At 41.6% G+C, this 19,882-nt stretch overlaps 1 protein-coding gene and 2 non-coding genes across 7 annotated transcripts in view; 1 reads left to right on the plus strand and 2 right to left on the minus strand.

The window, feature by feature from the left end:
* ZNF609 (zinc finger protein 609) overlaps positions 1–19,882 on the plus strand; it is a 243,763-nt gene that overhangs the window by 193,293 nt on the left and 30,588 nt on the right. The gene's annotated exons all lie outside the window — the stretch shown is intronic.
* On the minus strand, positions 17,684–17,756 carry TRNAA-CGC (transfer RNA alanine (anticodon CGC)). The gene has a single exon. It is a non-coding gene; the product is annotated as a tRNA-Ala (tRNA).
* Positions 19,287–19,359, minus strand: TRNAA-CGC (transfer RNA alanine (anticodon CGC)). Its single transcript has one exon. It is a non-coding gene; the product is annotated as a tRNA-Ala (tRNA).

A 19,882-nucleotide genomic window follows, 5' to 3' on the forward strand; every position in this document is an offset into this window, starting at 1 on the left:
ATGGGGATATATGTAAATGTATAGCTGATTCACTTTGTTATAAAGCAGAAAGTAACACACCATTGTAAAGCAATTATACTCCAATAAAGATGTTAAAAAAATACATATATTTATTAATCTATTTTAAAATAACAATAATAAACCTTTTACATGTTACCATATTTATGAAAATAACTACAGTTTCTAAAACAAAAATATTTAGTAAGAAGAGTAGCATTATTTTACATTTTTACAAATCTTTTTAGTGTTCGGCTTAATAGGAGACACTCTGGATTCTCATGTGTACTTCTATATCCAGTTTGTCGAAATATCATGTCATGCCTCCTCTGGAAAACTCTTATGTACACTCATGAGAGAATGAAAATAAAAAGCCAAATTTGTCTTAATATTATTATAAAAATAGTTTTGACTTTGCAAAACCCCTTGAAACTGTCTTTGGGACTGCCAGACATCCCTGAACCATACTTTGAGAACCACTGCCTTAAGCAATGTTTTTTAGTTTCTCTGTCTAAGAGAGTCTTAAAGATGTATGTTTCATTTTATTGCCATGTCTAAGCATTCTTGGCACCTATACTGAGACCCTCATTACCTGTTGGTAGAAATAACACACTTAAAAGAGGAATAAAAACAAGTCTTCAATTTTTAAAAATTTGTTTATTGGACATTATCACATACACCCCACACTGCATTCAAAGCTCACCGACAAATTAGTTCTAGGGAGTTACCAAAAATGGTTTTGTCTGACTAACTGATTCCTTTGGCTAATACCTATAGAATTTTTCCCCATGGACTTTGCATTCCAAATATAACAGACTGTTAAGAGAATCATGGAATTAATGTATGTGGAATGTATATGGCCGTGAAGTCAGATAAGAGGACCTATAGGGCCTGATGATAGACCTACGTTAGTATTGACGCTCTGATTTCCTCATCTAAAGTAGATTATAAGAAGCAAGTTGGATGTGATACAGAGGTTGGGAATATGGAAATGACTACCACTGCAAAAGGCAGACATGTTAATGACAAAAAGTGACTGCTGACAACCAGGTAGGAGACTGAAAAGAAAAACACAAAAACTCAACAGAGAAGTCTGATCACAGTTAATAGAGTCATTAACCCTTAAGGCCTCGGTAACCTTTAAAAGGACATTCGTTTACCACACCACAGGATAATCATATCTAGAATAATGTCCCTGAGTCATGAAGAAAAAGATTTAAATATCCTCTGTGTATTGAGTTGAGTCCTCAATTTATGAATGGCTTGTGTTCCAAAGTTAATTTTATTTTCAAAACATTTATTGGGCTTCCCTGGTGGCACAGTGGTTAAGAATCCGCCTGACAATGCAGGGAACACGGGTTCAAGCCCTGGTCCAGGAAGATCCCACATTCCGTGGAGCAACTAAGCCCATGTGCCACAACTACTGAGCCCTAGTGCCTAGAGCCCGCAAGCCACAACTACTGAAGCTCGAGCGCCTAGAGCCCGTGCTCCGTGACAAGAGAAGCCACCGCATGAGAAGCCCGCGCACCGCAACGAAGAGTAGCACCCGCTCGCCACAACTAGAGAAAGCCTGCACGCAGCAACGAAGACCCAACACAGCCAAAAATAAATAAATAAATAAAAATTTTTTAAAAAAACATTTATAGAAACAGATAAATAATTGTTATTTTGGGTTGCAGACAATCTGCTTTTTCAGTTTATCTATTCAACAAACAACCTTTGAGTGCTTAATGTCAATAGAAGTGTTTCAGTTAACTCTCATTTATAGCTTTGTTTCAGTGAAGGATACATTATGAGGCCAAAGCCTGGGCATACATATACTGTTCCCCTCTGGCCTCCATTATTTGCCCTATAAGGTGCTACACTGTCGATATCAGGGGCCTGCAAATTACAGGCAAAGTGCCAAATCCAGTCCACTGCCTGTTTTTGTAATTTCTTTGGAACACAGCCATAACCCATTCATTTATGTATTGTCTGTGACTCTGTGCTACAAGGGTTGAGAAGTTACCACAGAGATTGTATGGCCTGCAAAGGCTAAAATATTTACAATGGGTTCCTTACATTAAAAGTTTGTAAACCCCTGGTCTGCATGATCTGGGCTGCTCTCATCTCTTCCTACTCTTCCTCTCACTTACTCCACCATAGTCTCACTCCGCTTTGCACTTCCTGAGAACATGCCAAGCACATTCCCACTACAGCGCCTTTGTACCTGGTTTTTCCTCTGCCTCAAATATTCTTCCTTCTAATTTCCTCATGGCTCACGCAGGTTTCTCTGCTTAAATGTCACCTGCTCAATAAGGCTTCTCTTGACTGCCCTTTATAAAATAGCAACATCCCATCCCTCACATTCTTTATTCATTTGCTCCTGCTTCGTTTATCTCCATGGGCTTACCACTGTCTAACATATATTTACTTGTTGTCTGTCTCCCACCGCTTGAATATAAGTTGTATAAGAGCAAGAGCTGTCAATTTTGTGTATTGCTATATCCCAGATACTCTGAGCCAAAGTAGGTATTCATTTGTTGAAGGGAGGGAGGGAGAAAGGTAGGAGGGAAGGAGGGAGGGAGGGAGAAAGGTAGGAGTGAAAGAGGGAAAGGGAGACTTGCATGCTAACCTGCCCTTTATTCAGGGGGTAGTTGTCAACATCAACCAGGACTGGCAGTTGGGATTGAAACAAGATTTAAAAGCAGCATATAGGTAAATACTGATGTTTCCATTTGAAAACTCAAAGCTACTGGCGTATTCAGTCACATATGACCTCTTCCCCCTAACCTATTTTTCAGTCCCTTATGTTGAGAGCAAGCAGCTGGCCTTGTTTATCTTTGTTCTCCAGTACCTAGTCCAGTGTAGACTCTTAATAAATATTTGCTCCCAGCCCAGAAATGGACCTTGGTATCTTCTTAGTTGTTTTTTATAACTTCAGTACTTACCATAATGCTTGGCAAATAATAGAGGCTCAGTAAATATTTGCTCCAGGAAGGAATAAGTTGAATGAATTCTTTATCTGCTTAGGATAAAACGCTATTCTAGGTTATCTGTTGTTGTGTAACTAATTATTCCCAAAATATAGCATTCTAAAACTTATAGTTTTGGGGTCAGCAATTCAAGAGTGGCTTAAGTAGTTGATTCTGTCTCAAGATTGCTCATGAAGTTGCAGTCAAAATGTCAACTGGGCTGCTATCATCTGAAAGCTTATTTGAGGATCACTTCCAAGTTGGCTCACTTACGTGTCTGTTAGCAGGAGGCCTCAGTCTCTGGCCTCATGCACCTTTCCATAGGGTAGGCTACTTCAGTGTCCTCATAACACAGCAGCTAACTTCCCCAAGAGAAGTAATCCAAGAGGAAAATCTAGGAGGAACCCATGTTGCCTTTTATCACCTAGTCTGAGAAGGCTGCTTTCACCACATTCTGTTTATTAGAACCAAGTTGCTAATTGTAACCCACAGTCAGGGTGAGGGGAATTAGGCCTCTCCTTTTTGAGGGAAGAATATCAAAGAATTTGTGGACATATTTTAAAACTGCCACAATCACTTTGATACTCTGAACTGAATAAAGAGAAATTACCCATTTACAAGAAGTGAGACAGGGTTTCAGAGATGGTATTCATCCTGCCACTTATTTGCCCTCTTCAATTATAGTATTTTTCTTTCCTAAAAGGAAAAAAAATTTAGCATTTTGTCCTACCAAAATTAATTACTATTTTTACCATTTTTTTTGAATAGGTAACACATGTATATGGTGTAAAAATTCAACAGTAAAATGAATATACAATGAAAAACAAGTTTCCTTCCACTGAATTCCAGCCACCCAGTTTCCCTCCCTAGGGAAGACCACTATAATACTAGTTTGTTTATCCTTTCAGAGACCTTCTGTGCACTTACAAATAGATACTTATATGGTTATTTTTACACAAATGGTAGCATACTGTAATTACTGTTCTGTACCTTGCATTTTTTTTCCATTTGCCTGTATATCTCAGAATTTGTTCCATATCCGTTTGTTTATAGTTGTTTTTAACAGCTGCATAGTATTCCATAGTGTGGATATGCAGAAATGTATTCAGTTGCTTCTTCATTGAAGGACATTTAGTTAGTTTCCCATCTTTTTCTATAATAAACACTGCTGCAGTAAGTACCTTGTTCATTCTGTACACTGAGAATATTTGTGGATAAATACCTTCAAGTGGATTTGTTGGGTCAAAGAGAATGTGCTTTTTGAAAGATAATGCCCGACTGCCACCAAAGGTTGGACCAGCTTTATACACCCACCAGCAATATTTGAATTTCCTGTGCCCTCTCTAGGCATAGTAGCAGTAGAAACATTTAGAAGTGTTGCCAGTAAATAAAGAATTATTATATGTATTTTACACTTTATGCCCGACACAGTCCCCTGACACATGTTGATACCAAAAAGTTGTTCATTTTTGTTTGTTTGTTTTTGGGGGTTTTTTTAACTGAAGTATAGTTGATTTGCAATGTTGTGTTAGTTTCTGGTGTTAAAAAATTGTTTGTTGGTTAACCTCAGGGGAGATAGACTTTCTCTGTGGAAGTTTACTGAGTTGGTCATTATATTCCAGAGAGTTTTTTAACTCTTTGATAGAGTAGAATGCTACTGAGAGAGAACCTACTGCCTGCTGTAGATTGCTTTTATGTTTTATTATTTTTTTAAAATTTATTCATTTATTCATTTATTTTTGGCTGTGTTGGGTCTTCGTTGGCTGCATGCGGGCTTTCTCTAGTTGTGGCGAGCAGGGGCTACTCTTTGTTGCGGTGCTTGGGCTTCTCATTGCGGTGGCTTCTCTTGTTGTGGAGCGCAGGCTTCAGCAGTTGTGGCACGCGGGGTCAGTAGTTGTGGGACACAGGCTTAGTTGCTCCACGGCATGTGGGATCTTCCCGGACCAGAGATCGAACCCGTGTCCCCTGCCTTGGCCAGGTGGATTCTCAACCACTGTGCCACCAGGGAAGTCCCTGCTTTAATGTTTTATTGAAGTATAACATAAACAAAATGCACAAATATTAAGTACATGGTTTGATGAATTTTTATATATGTATATAGCTTAGTGACTACTCCCTACATCCAGATTTAGAACATTACCAGTACCCCTAGAAGATTCTCTCATGCCCTCTGCAGTCAATACCACCCCAAAAGGTAACCACCGTTCTGATTTGTATCATTATAGATGAGTTTTCCTACCTTGAAATGTGTTCACATGGTATGTACTCTTGTTTGGCTTCTTTCACTTAACATTATGTCTGTGAGATTCATCCATTTTGTAATGTATAGCAGTCATTCATTCTTCAGAGCATTATAGTATTTCATTATGAATATACCACAATTTATCCATTCTACTTTTTACAGACATTTGAGTTGTTTCTGGTTTGGGACTATTATGAGTGAAGCTGCTATAAACATTCTTTCACATGTCTTTTGTTGGATGTAAGTTCTTGTTTCTGAAAATTGCTGGGTCATAGGGTAGATGTATGTTTAGCTTTAGAAGATCTGCTTAGAAATACATGAGTTTGGTAGAAACAAAACAGTTTTCCAGAGTGCTTTTACCAATTTATACTCCCACTCAGAGAAAAATTTTTTCTACCAGGTAAACAATATCTGAAAGACATGCCTTATATTTCATGCCTCGTATTTTGTTTAGCTTAAGTCTTTGATCATTGTTAAAACTCCATGGGAAATAGCATTTTATTAGTCATTTATACTTTTAAGTGCTTGAGTTTCATGGCCTTTCATAGAATCACAGAATTCTAGAGGTCTAGTCCAACAAAGGAGGATAAAGTAGCTTGCCCAGAATCATACAGCAGGTTACTGACTCAGTTGGGTAAAGTAGATGCTTATTCAACTCACAAAATAAACTATTAAACTGTATTCAAACACTAGTAAGACTCCCATTATGTATAAGCCCCATTATGTATAAGAATGGAACTACTTGGAAATTTTTCTTTTATTGACTTAAAACAAATAAAACTGCCAAATATTTCTCCAGCAAAGATGGGTTTATTCAGGATAGGCAGAGAATTGCAATTTGGGGTCTGCAACCATGGTAAGCCACATGCAAGTCCCTACATGGCAAGGGAAGGAAAACACTTTTATAGATGGGAAAGGGAAGCTGGGAGTGCTAAAGTAAACAAAGAAACCACGATTGAGTCCTTGCCAGGAAAGAAGAGGAGTCATTCTTCCTCCTGTTGGGTTCTGCTGTTATCACAGGGCATGAGGGCTCCTTCTTCTGGTCTCCCAGCTCTATTTAATTGAGGTTTCTGTTTATTAATTTTTTACATTTCCGCCTTTTAACCAAGATCTTTCTCTGAAAACGTCACTGACCAAAAGTCAGTTTTTCTAGTTTCAGCAGCTTTTTGTCCCTCAGTGCCAGGAAGGACCTTTCCTAGGTGTAATGTCTCAGGGCAGAGGGAAAGTGCACAGACTGGAAGCCTATTGAGGTCACGTTCGAGTGAAAAGGGAGGGTAGAAGGCAGAATTCTCAAGCACTTTTTATCTGAAGTCTGTATGTTATCAAGATCATAAACATTTGAGATCATCTGAAGTGTTATATCATCATCAGAGGTTTGGCAACAAACTTCCAACAGGGCTGGTCCAGATATGTTGGGAAAGCTGTCTCATCAGATGTTGTCGCTTCTATTCTGGGAAATCTTCACTTTCAGGTAACCCAGATAATGTGCAGGTCCAGTCAGGGTTTGGTGCTTTCTTTACTTGTATCACATGACTCGCCAAGAATCTGTTTCTTGGAGTTTGGTGGTACAAGGGTTGGTTAGCAGTACCCGATAGGGGCCTTTCCAGTGAAGTATAAGAGAATTCTTTCCCAACAGATGAAATCTCCAGGTTACAAGGTGTGATGCTTAAGGTCTTCGTCTCCCAAGGGTACACTGTGAAAAGACTGCTTTACCAAACCATGGTTATTTTATTTTTTTTTAACATCTTTATTGGAGTATAACTGCTTTACGGTGTTGTTAGTTTCTGCTGTATAACAAAGTGAATCAGCTATATGCATACGTATATTCCCATATCCCCTCCCTCCGCGTCTCCCTCCCACCCTCCTTATCCCACCCCTCTAGGTGGTCACAAAGCACCGAGCTGATCTCCCTGTGCTATGCGGCTGCTTCCCGCTAGCTATCTATTTTACATTTGGTAGTGTATATTTGTCCATGCCACTCTCTCACTTCGTCCCAACTTACCCTTCCCCCTCCCCTTGTCCTCAAGTCCATTCTCTACATCTGTGTCTTTATTCCTATCCTGCCCCTAGGTTCACAAGAACCATTTTTTTTAGATTCCATATATATGTGTTAGCGTACGATATTTGTTTTTCTCTTTCTGATTTACTTCACTGTGTATGACAGACTCTAGGTCCATCCACCTCACTACGAGCAACTCAATTTCATTTTTTTTATGGCTGAGTAATATTCCAGTGTATATATGTGCCGCATCTTCTTTATCCATTCATCTGTCGATGGACACTTAGGTTGCTTCCATGTCCTGGCTATTGTAAATAGTGCTGCAGTGAACATTGTGGTACATGACTCTTCTTGAATTATGGTTTTCTCAGGGTATATGCCCAGTAGTGGGATTGCTGGGTCATATGGTAGTTCTGTTTTTAGTTTTTCAAGGAACTTCCATACTGTTCTCCATAGTGGCTGAAAGCATGGTTATTTTTAATAGAAGCAGTTAGGCCTTTGCAGTATTAGAGTATCTCTCCTTTTATCACTTGTGGGTCAAAAGAAGCAGAAGCCAAGTGCACTGGACATCTTATGACTATCTCAAAGGGTGAGAGTTTATGAGTTCTAAAAGGGGTGGATCTGAGATTTGGAAGGACCAACAGCAATGATTTTGGCCAAGGTATTTGGAGGGCCTCTACCAGTTTTGCCAATTCAGTCTTAAAAATGCGGTTGGTGTGTTCGAGGACGAAACCAGAGGATTGAGGGTGGTAAGCACAGTGAAACTTGTAAAACCGGATAAACAGCACAGGCTCATTGAAGTACCTGGCCAGTAAAATGGGTTCCTCAATCACTGTAAAGTTTGAGAAGAGTTCCCCAGGTAGGGATAATCTTTTCGAAAAAGACCTTAACCTTTTCCAAAAGAAGAGGCAGTAGCCTGTCTGCAAGAGAAGGCTTCAGTTCATTGTGAAAACATACAGACCATGACTAAAATATATTCACATCCATGAGATGGAGGGAGTTGTATGACATCCATTTGCCAAACCTCAAATTAATCAGTTTAGTAGCATTTTAAAATTTTTATTTATTTATTTATTTGGCTGCATCGGGTCTTCGTTGCAGCACGCGGGATCTAGTTGTGGCATGCAGGTTTTCTCTTCGCTAGTTGTGGCGTGGGCTCCAGAGCTCTGGCTTGGGCTCTGTAGTTGTAGCACGTGGGCTCTGTAGTTGTGGTACGCAGGCTCAGTAGTTGTGGCACGTGGGCTTTGTTGCCCCGCGGCATGTGGGATCTTAGTTCCCCGACCAGGGATCGAACCCGTGTTCCCTGCATTGGAAGGCAGATTCTCTACCACTGGACCACCAGGGAAGTCCCGAATTAAGCAGTTTAAGACGTCCAGGAGCAGTACAAACAGGCTTCCCTGGGTTGTACTTTGGACAAGTGGGACAAGTGAGGTAGTCACTTTTCGTAGCTTTCTTAATGTTTGCCCACTCATACTCATGAATGCTGTCATTTTGTCAGTACACCAGCAGTTTCATGCGTGGACAGTGGTGGGGAGTGGGGATTTTAGAGTCCTCTGTAAGACTGGGTTGTTATTTGGTTCAAACCAGGGCTTTCTCTTTTTATCAAACCAAAAATGGTTGAATTTCCAACCTTGCTTTTCCTTTTCTGAGGCCAATTGTTGGGCTTCTCTAGCCAGTTTCTCTAAGTCGTCATTTGGGGAAATATCCCTTTGAGCCATGGCAGACATTTGGCTGCTTTCCTTTGGCTGCTGAGAAATGTTGAGTGTGATGAGAATTCAGGAGAACTTCTACTGAATGAGGTATAAAAATGGCTAAAGGGCATCCCATAGGGATTTTCTTGGTTGCTTTAACTAAAAGGGCAGTGGCTGTAATGGCTCTAAGGCAAGGGCGGGAGGTGTTCCCATGCCACAGAGTCCAGTTACTGGCTATAATATCCTATGGGTTGTTGGTGGTCCCTTGTTTTTGGGTAAGTACCCCAAGGGCATTCCCTTCCTTTTCATCAACAGTAAAGGAAAAGGGGAATTTGATAATTGTGATGCCCAAGAGCAGGTGGATTCATAAAACTCCCCTTTAAGGCCTTAAAGGCCGTGTTGTCCAGTTCTTCCCATAAAATTGGGTCAGGATTGTTACTGTTGAATAAGACACACAGAGGTCTGGCCATAGAGAGAATCCAATTTAAGCAATAACCAGTAGCTCAAGAATACCTCTCAGTTGGCACCTAGTTTTGGGTTTGGGGAAATTTAGGACAACATGAAGTCTATCTGGATCTGACTGTAGCCCTTATTTTGAGATCAGATGCTCTAAATATTGAAACTAGGTTTGGGCAAACTGCAGTTTTTTTTTTGGTGACCTTGTGTCCCTTTAAGCCTAAAAGTTTGTTTGTTTTTTAATTTTATTGAAGTATAGTTGATTTACGGTGTTGTCTTTAATTTCTGTTGTACAACAAAGTGACTCAGTTATGCATATATATAGTCTTTTCCATTGTGGTTTTTCACAGGATATTGAATATAGTTCCCTGTGCTATACAGTAGGACCTTGTTGTTTATCCATCCTATATATAATAGTTTTAAACCTGAAAGTTTTAGCAAGTGGTTGCTGTCTTCCTGTGAAGAGAAGAGGAGAGCAAAGAAGCAAATCATCTACATACTGCAACAAAGTAGAACCCCTGAACTTTATATCATCCAGATCAGCCTTCAGGGTTGGTGAGAAATGAAGGGCTCTCAATAAAGCCCTTGAGACATTACTGTCCTGGTGAATTGTTTTTCTTCCCAAATGAAGGCAAACAGGTGTTGGCTAGCTTCATCAACTGGAATACTCATAAATCAGTTACAGTAAAGAATTTACAGTAAAGAATTTTCTTTATAGTAAAGAATTTTCTTTACTTTACAGTAAAGAATTTACTTCTGATAGGAATAGATGTTAGTAACATATGAGGGTTAGGAACAACAAGGTATTGAGGGATCACAATGTTTTGTTTGTTTGTTTGTTTTTGGCCCTGCCACGCAGCTTATGGGATCTTATTTCCCCAGCCAGGGATTGAACTTGGGCCACAACAGTGAAAGTGCCAAATCCTAACCACTGGACCACCAGGGAACTCCCAACAGTGTTGGTTTTTTTTGCTCAGAGGTCCTGGGCCTCCACCCTTGGCCCTTAGGTTTTCTCACTGGGAAAATGGAAGTGTTACAGGGGCTAGTACAAGGGGTAAAGAGGCCTCAAGCCTTGTAATCTTCTATTATGGGCTTTGTGCCTTGAAGGGCTGCTTTACTTTATATGATATTAATTCCGGGAAGAGGTTTTGAGGAATCTATGTGAAACTTGATGGGAGATGCACTATTAATTTTGCCAATATCAGTTGGAGATTTTGCCCATAAGGAAGGTGGTAGCTGATTCAATAGGGGCATGATCAGTGTTTCCAGAAACAGCTCTAGAACAAATAAAAGATGTCAAAGGACCATTTAATTCACCTGGCTGGTTACTTTGATGACTACTATCAAATTCTAGAATTAACTCCTCCTTTTGGGAGAAAGAAATTTTGGCATGATACTTCTCTAAGAAGTCTCGGCCTAATAAATGGGTAGGGACAGAGAAACTAAGGAGAAAAGGGTGTATGTATCTGAAAGGGCCTAAACAAAAGGGAATTGGTCAGAGATAGGAACCTTTTGAGGTTCATTAGAGATCCCCACTATTTGAACTGGGGTTTTTTGGGGGGGGCTTTGGCCACGTCTCGTGGCATGTGGGATCTTAGTTCCCCGACCAGGGATCGAACCCGAGCCCCCTGCATTGGAAGCATGGAGTCTTAACCACTGGACTGCCAGGGAAGTCCTGAAATGTTTTAATATTCCCAGGCAGGGGCTGCTTTATATTAGTTGGGTTGAGCACCGAGAGTGTGGCTCCAGCATCATTTAGGACTGGAAGAGATCCATTCCCAATCTGGAGAAATGTTTCTCCAAATCGATTAAGAGGGAGAATTGGGAAAATCCCTGGTAGTTCCTCAGAGCCCCATAATTGAGAGTGGGGAGGATGTTGGAAAGGCTGATTAGAGAGCTGAAGATGCCTAAAGTACTTAAATTTGTAGCAGTCTCTTTTCCAATGTCCTAGCTCTTTGCAATAATAGCAGAAACTAGGAGGGTTTTGGTTTTGTTTAGGAGCCTTCATTTGCTGGATTTGAAGATTAAGAATTTTGGTGGTCTCCCATTTAGGTGACTCACTCATCTAGAGTGCAAGAGAGCTGGTTTGTCAGATTAATTAAATCTGGGATGGACATAGTTTCCCATTCCATCCTGGTCTTTTTTACTAGATGGGAAAGATCCCAGTTCAGCCCATTAATAAAAATAGAGTTAAAAACTACCAGGTGGAATCAACACATGAAGGAAGACCAGAATTTTTTTTTAATCTGAAGTCGATTATAATAGTTATGAACAGTTTCATCAGATTTTTGTATGCAAGGCTGAAGTTTGTTCCAATCAACAGGCTTTGGAAAATTGCTCGATGAAGTCACTTAGCCATATCTTGAACCTGATCATGTAGTAAGTTAGTGGGCTGGTCTCCCAGTTGTAATTCTAGAGACATTTCAGGATTTTCCCAATTAGTGGTTTTCATCCAATGCTGTGCCTGGCCTTCACCAACAAGTATATGAACTAGCTGATATAAGTCAGGGAAGACAAATTGGTAAATTTGAATGACTATATTAAATTCCTCAGGGACTTCCCTGGTGGTGCAGTGGTTAAGACTCCATGCTCCCAATGCAGGGGGCCTGGGTTCGATCCCTGGTCAGGGAACCAGATCCCACACGCATGCCGCGACTAAGAGTTTGCATGTAGCAACTAAGGAGCCCATGAGGGTGAGATAGGGAGGGTGGGAGGGAGGCTCAAGAGGGAAGGGATGTGGGGATATATGTATACTTACAGCTGATTCACTTTGTTGTACAACAGAAACTAACACAACATTGTAAAGCAATTATACTCCAATAAAGATATTTTTTAAAAAGAGCCCACGAGCCACAACTGAGACCCGTTGCAACCAAGTAAAAATCAATCAGTCAATTAATCAATAAAAGTTTAACAAATAAACTCCTCAGAAAATCTGTGAGGATCTTCAGTTACTTTGGGAAAATATTTGACAATGGCTCACAGTTCAATATAAGGGACTATAAGAAATTAAGGGTTTAACCTCTGGATCCTCAGAAGGCTTAATTTATTTTTTTTTAGGATTTTTTTTTTTTTTGGCTGCGTTGGGTCTTTGTTGTTGCACGCAGGCTTTCTCTAGTTGTGGCGAGCGGGGGCTGCTCTTGGTTGCAGTGCGCAGGCTTCTCATTGCAGTGTCTTCTCTTGTGGAACACGGGCTCTAGGCGCGCGGGCTTCGGTAGCTGTGGCGTGTGAGCTCAGTAGTTGTGGCTCACAGGCTCTAGAGCGCAGGCTCAGTAGTTGTGGCACACAGGCTTAGTTGCTTCCTGGCATGTGGGATCTTCCCAGACCAGGGCTCGAACCCGTGTCCCCTGCATTGGCCAGCGGATTCTTAACCACTGCGCCACCAGGGAAGCCCAGAAGGCTTAATTTTTAAGGAACAGGCTCTAACAAGTTGAGAGGAAAAGGGAGCTGGGAGAGTTTCAGAGAGGGGGTAGGTTCCGGGAGAGAATTTTTATGAGGGAATTGAGGGTAAAGAGGAGGCATAGGCAGTATAGAAGGAAGGATTGAAATGGTGCTGGAGGCAGAGTCTGGCCACAAGAAGCCAAGGGAGAGAAAGGTGGTGCCAGAGGTGGAGCCTGAGACAAAGAAGCCAAGAAGAAGAGCCTGAGACTTCAGGAGCCATTTTATCTTTCTATAATCATTCATTTGCCTTAGTTAATCTTAAAATCTTATTTTGCAGAGAAGCAGTTTTAGGTTCCTGATAATGTTTGGAAGCCTTAAAATGCCAGTTGAAATAGGCATACCATTCAGCTCTATTTCCGAGATATTGTAGTCCAGTTCAGTTTTAAGGAAATTAAGTTTGGGGATTTTAAAAGTTCCCCAGGGCTTCTCTGGTGGCGCAGTGGTTGAGAGTCTGCCTGCCAATGCAGGAGACGTGGGTTTGTTCCCCGGTCCGGGAAGATCCCACATGCCGCGGAGCGGCTGGGCCCGTGAGCCATGGCCACTGAGCCTGCGCGTCTGGAGCCTGTGCTCCGCAATGGGAGAGGCCACAGCAGTGAGAGGCCCGCGTACCGCAAAAAAAAGTTCCCCAAAATGACCATTGATATTCTAAATTGCCTTTGGACAGGTTGGTCCATTTAGTTAGAAATGCGCATGAGGAAGGACCACAGTTTTTAAACATAAAATTGGCCAGAGTCCCAGGGTGTGGGGGCCCACAGATAACTGAGATCCCATTTCTCAGAGGTTTTCCTCTAGAGTAAAAGAACAATTTTCAAACAGCTCGAACAACTTACAGTTCGAACAGTTCAATTCAAACAGCCTGCAAGCTAACACCAGCCATTTCTTCATACACAAAGAGGGCATGAGCTTGGATCCAGGAGAAAGACCCTCCAAATTCCAGGGTCAGCAAGAAAAGCAGTGAGCTCAGTGGGCTCAATTGTGGGTACCTCACCTGTTTGCTCACCAGTCCTGGAGTCTTCAGGGGTCTCCTCTGGTCCCCATATGGGCCACCAAAATGTTGACCTACATCAAATAGCTGGCCAGACATTTCTCCAGCAAAGATGGGCTTATTTGAGATCAGCAGAGAATTGCAGTTCAGCGTCTGCAACCATGGTGAGCCACATGCAAGTTCCTGCACAGCAAGGGAAGAACACTTTTATAGAGGGGAAAGGGAAATTGGGAACACTATAGTAAACAGAGTCCATAGCTTTTCATTGGCTGAGTCCTTGCCAGGAAAGAAGAGGAGTCTTTCTTCCTCCTGTTTGGGCTCTGCTGTCATCACAGGGCATGAGAACTCCTTCTTGTGGTCCCTCAACACTATTTAATTGAGGTTTCTGTTTATCAGTTTTTTATACCTTACTTGAATAGAGCTTCTGGAGAGAAACAAGGAGCATTCATTCATTCAACATATATTTATTGAGCATCTACTATATGCCAAAAATGTTTCTAGTTCTTATAGATACAGCAGTCAAAAAAAACTGACAAAAATCTTGCTCTTCATCGAGCTTACATTCTAATAGGACTGAACAGACAATAAGCAAGATGAATAAATAAAATTTCTGCTATGTTACCTACTGATAAATATTATGGGGAGGGGCTTCCCTGGTGGCGCAGCGGTTGAGAGTCCACCTGCCGATGCAGGGGACACGGGTTCATGCCCCGGTCCGGGAGGATCCAACATGCTGCGGAGCGGCTGGGCCCGTGAACCATGGCCGCTGAGCTTGCGCGTCCGGAGCCTGTGCTCCGCAACGGGAGAGACCACAACAGTGAGAGGCCTGCGTACCGCAAAAAAAAAAATTATGTGGAGGAAGGTAGGAAAGGGAACTAGGAAGTATGTAAGTGGGGAGTGGGAATGAGGGATGGCCTCACTGAGATGACTTTTGAGAAAATATTTGAAAGAAATGAAGGGAAAGTAGCTTTGAGAATATGGGGGATGGGGGGAAGGGATGTTACTGAGAGATGGAATGGCAAGTTCAAGGCCCTAAGACGAGAACATGCCTCTTGTGTTCAAGGAACAAGTAGCTCACGTGCTAGAACAGAGTGTGAGGGGCAGAGTAGTAGATGATGATGTTGATCAGAGAGGTAATGAGGGCCGAGATCACATGAATCCTTTAAGATCACAATAAGAATTTTGCCCTTTAATCTGGGTGAAATGGAAAGAAGCCTTTGGAAGGTTTTGAGTAGAGGAATGATAGGATATGACTTGGATTTTAACAAGATCTCTCTGGCTCCTGTGTTGAGAATGGGTCAGAGAGGGATGGGATGGCTGTTGCAATAATAGAGGAGTACTTGGAGCCAGAGAAGTGGAGATGGTGAGATATGATCAAAACCTGGATATATTTTGAAGGTTGAGCCAACAAGATTTGCTGATTGTCAGATGTGGGGTGGTATGAGAGTAAGAGAGGAGTCAAGCAGAACTCCCAAGGTTTTTGACCTGAACACCTGAAAGGATGGAAATGCCATTACCTGAAATAGGGAAAACTCAGAGCCAAGTTGTTATTGGGAGCAGGGGGCAAGGGAGTGGTCAAGGGACAGGTGGATATCAGGAGCTCAGTTTGGGTCATGTTACGTTTGAAATCTCTTTTGAGACATCAAATGGAAATGTCAAATTTGCAATTAGATATATTGAATCTGGAGTTCAGGGAAAAGGTAGGTGCTGGAGATAGAAGTTTGAGTCATTAGTTAGATATGAAGAAGTAACAGCAAAAGGTGCTGAGAAGAAGCGAGCAGAACAATAAGAAGAAAATCAGGCCAGTGTGGTGTCCTTGTCCTGGAAGCCAAATGAAGGAAGTGTTTTCAAGAAGAAAAGCGGAAGCTAGGAAGCAAGGAAGCACATGGCATACAAGAAGGAAAGTGGTCTACTGAGCATTAGTTTATTAGATCCCTGAGAGAAAGCATGTACTAAGTGGAAATGGTAAAAATGAGGGCTCTGGAGGTAAAATTTACTCTTTCCACTATTGTGCTTGTATCAGTCTTGACTGCATGACTGTTTTTTTTTTTCAATATTTATTTATTTGGCTGCGTCGGGTCTTAGTCACGGCACGCAGGTTCTTTTTTTTTTTTAATGTTTACTTATTTATTTTCTTATTAGTCATCCATTTTATACACATCAGTGTATACATGTCAATCCCAATCACCCAATTCATCACACCACCACCACCACCCCCAGCCGCTTTCCCGCCTTGGTGTCCATACGTTTGTTCTCTACTTCTGTGTCTCAATTTCTCCTCCGCAAACCGGTTCATCTGTACCATTTTCTAGGTTCCAGATATACGGGCACGCAGGTTCTTCGTTGCAGCACGCGGGCTTCTCATTGTGGCAGCAGAGTGCATGGGCTCAGTAGTTGCAGCACGCAGGCTCTCTTAGTTGTGGCCCACAGGCTCTAGAGCACGCAGGCTCAGTCAGTAGTTGTGGTGCATGGGCTTAGCTGCCCCGCCGCACGTGGGATCTTAGTTCCCCATCCAGGGGTCAAACCTGCGTCCCCTGCATTGGAAGGCAGATTCTTACCACTGGACCACCAGGGAAGTCCCTGCACAACTGTTTTGAATTGTTCTCGAAACAAAGTAGTGCTGCTTTGGGATTGGGTTTTGCCTTAACACTGCACTCCTCCTGTGACCTGGGGGAACCTGATTGCTGCCTCATACCTAAGTCATTTCCCCTTTACCGTGTTCTGGTGTTGATCGCCTTTAAGAAGGGAGAATACTTAACTCAGCACTCTAAAACTTAGTAATGTTTAATGAGATTATGTCTGTGACGCCCTTGGTAAATATGAAAATAACCACCTAGAGAAACACAAAGCACTACTTTTACTACTACTTTTAGCATATTATTATTTTTATTATCTTCATACATGCCAACCCTTTCCTTATTTTGTGAGCACTTATTCAAAATAGAAAGCTTTCTAAAATGAAAACTAACTTCTTTCTCTTCAGCCTACCTGCTGCCTTAAAGCTAGCCCTTAATAGAGAAACTAGGTCTGTTAAGTGTTATTTTCTGCTTTTTCCTTCCTGTCTTCTTATTCTCCCAGCTGTCTCAACTCAGAACCTTGTAGGAAGAGAGTTATACTTCAGAAAACTGTTTGCTTTGACATTTAAACAAGCCTCCATTTTGTTTTTCCATATTAGAATTTTTCCTCTTCCCCTCTTCCATTTCCAGCACTCTGACCTGTCATCTTTTCACCTCATTCATTATTGTTAACGTTTGCAGATTATACCAGAGGAGGGAGACAGATTTATAAACACGTGTTCCTACCCAGCTGTTTCAAGAGTAGGAATAACATTCCTCTTCTAATTGTATACCTGCTGTCTATATACAGCTATGCTCATCTGCCCTTGTAAATGAGGTGCCTACTTCTAAGTCTTACCTTGTCTAGAAATAAATGTACCCTGTTCCTATTCAAATTGGTTATACAGTAATCAGAGCAGCCCATCACTAGGAGGAGCCATCCATATGAATTCACTTTGCTAACAGCCAGAGAGAATTTAGCCCAATTGCTTTCTTAGGAGGTTTGTCATTTCCCTTAAGATGCCAGGGCCCTAGAAAGGGATAGGAATCCTGTTCTCTTCCCCCTGGATGCCTCCCTACAGTCCTTTATGTATCTTTTATCTAAGATGAAGATAAAGGGACATATTAAGGAAGTTGTGTAAAAAGAATCAGAACGCATTAAGAGATAGCTGTGTAATGCCTTGAAGAGCTGACCACTCATCAATGAGTAATGAGTGAATTACTTAACCTTTCTGGGCTTCCATTTCCTTATTTACAAAGTAGCTTTTTTTTTTTTTTTAAATGTATTTATTTATTTATTTTTGGCTGCATTGGGTCTTAGTTGCGGCATGCAGGCTCTTAGTCTGTGGCATGCGGGATCCAGTTCCCTGACCAGGAATCGAACCTGGGCCCCCTGCATTGCGAGCGCTGAGTCTTAACCACTGGACCACCAGGGAAGTCCCAGAGCAAGGATTTGGACTAAGGTTTTCTGACTGCAAGTTCAGTGATCTTTAGACAGCATTCTACATCAAAGAAGAATATAGTTGAGTTATTACAGATAGGCCCTGGGAGTGCTTAATCAAATAGTATTTTATTAGTCTGTGACCAAAGACAAACAAAAGACTAATTCTGGAGTCTTTTAAGTTGTTTTTCTTTTCTGCTCAGTTCTTTTTTTTTTTTTTTTTTTTTTATTTTAGTTTTGGCTGTGTTGGGTCTTCGTTGCTGCACACGGGCTTTCTCCAGTTGTGGAGAGAAGGGGCCGCTCTTCATTGTGGTGCATGGGTTTCTCATTGCAGTGGCTTCTCTTGTTGCAGAGTATGGGCTGTAGGTGCGCAGACTTCAGTAGTTTTGGCTCGCGGGCGCTAGAGCGCAGGCTCAGCAGTTGTGGCACAGAGGCCTAGTTGCTCCGCGGCATGTGGGATCCACCCAGACCAGGGCTTAAACCCGTGTCCCCTGCATTGGCAGGCAGATTCTTAACCATGGCGCCACCAGGGAAGTCCGAATTCTAGAGTCTTATTCTCTAGATACATTACATAGAAAATATGCCTTTGGGCACATTGAATTACTGTATTCAAACTTTCGACACATCCCTTTTGTTCTGAACACATAGAAAGAAGTAAAATATATAAAGTGAAAATCAAAGAACATGTTTGGGCTCACAAACAAAATAATCTTATCCATGGACCAAAAACAGAAGAGATGCAAGTCACTGAGTGAGGCTGAAACTGTGGGCCTGCTGGCCTCCAGGTATGGGACCAGAGAACGGTGCCTGAGAGATGAGTTCCTGGTACTGAAAATATCTATAGAGATAGTTCATAAATAGAACTTGAGGCCAGGGGAGCAGGATGCCAACCCCCCAGCCAGTCTCATGGAAGGAGATTTTTTAAAAGTTAATTGAACTTAGCAACAAAAAGAAATGAACTACTTACTGATACATGCAACAACATGGTGAATCTCAAAAGCATTATGTTAAGTGAAAGAAGCCAGATGTGGAAGACTACATGCTGTCTGATTCATTGTATATGAAATTCTGGAAAAGGCAAAGCAATAGGAATATAAATCAGATTAATCATTGTCTGGGACTGGGGATGGTGAAATGAGATTGATTGCACAAGGGCTGAGTACTTTTTGACTAATGGAAATGTTCTATAAATTGTGGTAGTAATTATACAACTATAAATATTAATCACACTCATCAAATTATATATTTTAAAATGAATGGCTGTTATTGTATATAAATTATAACTATAAAGCAGATTTTTTAAAGGGTATATAGGTATTAAGAGTTAGCTGTGTAATGCCTTGAAGAGCTGACCACTCATCAATAATGAGTAATGAGTGAATTACTTAACCTTTCTGGGCTTCCATTTCCTTATTTACAAAGTAGCTTTTTTTTTTTTTTTAAATGTATTTATTTATTTATTTTTGGCTGCATTGGGTCTTAGTTGCGGCATGCAGGCTCTTAGTCTGTGGCATGCGGGATCCAGTTCCCTGACCAGGAATCGAACCTGGGCCCCCTGCATTGCGAGCGCTGAGTCTTAACCACTGGACCACCAGGGAAGTCCCAGAGCAAGGATTTGGACTAAGGTTTTCTGACTGCAAGTTCAGTGATCTTTAGACAGCATTCTACATCAAAGAAGAATATAGTTGAGTTATTACAGATAGGCCCTGGGAGTGCTTAATCAAATAGTATTTTATTAGTCTGTGACCAAAGACAAACAAAAGACTAATTCTGGAGTCTTTTAAGTTGTTTTTCTTTTCTGCTCAGTTCTTTTTTTTTTTTTTTTTTTTTTATTTTAGTTTTGGCTGTGTTGGGTCTTCGTTGCTGCACACGGGCTTTCTCCAGTTGTGGAGAGAAGGGGCCGCTCTTCATTGTGGTGCATGGGTTTCTCATTGCAGTGGCTTCTCTTGTTGCAGAGTATGGGCTGTAGGTGCGTAGACTTCAGTAGTTTTGGCTCGCGGGCGCTAGAGCGCAGGCTCAGCAGTTGTGGCACAGAGGCCTAGTTGCTCCGCGGCATGTGGGATCCACCCAGACCAGGGCTTAAACCCGTGTCCCCTGCATTGGCAGGCAGATTCTTAACCA

Source organism: Physeter macrocephalus, chromosome 11 (assembly GCF_002837175.3).
Source record: "Physeter macrocephalus isolate SW-GA chromosome 11, ASM283717v5, whole genome shotgun sequence".
Taxonomy (NCBI): Eukaryota; Metazoa; Chordata; class Mammalia; order Artiodactyla; family Physeteridae; genus Physeter; species Physeter macrocephalus.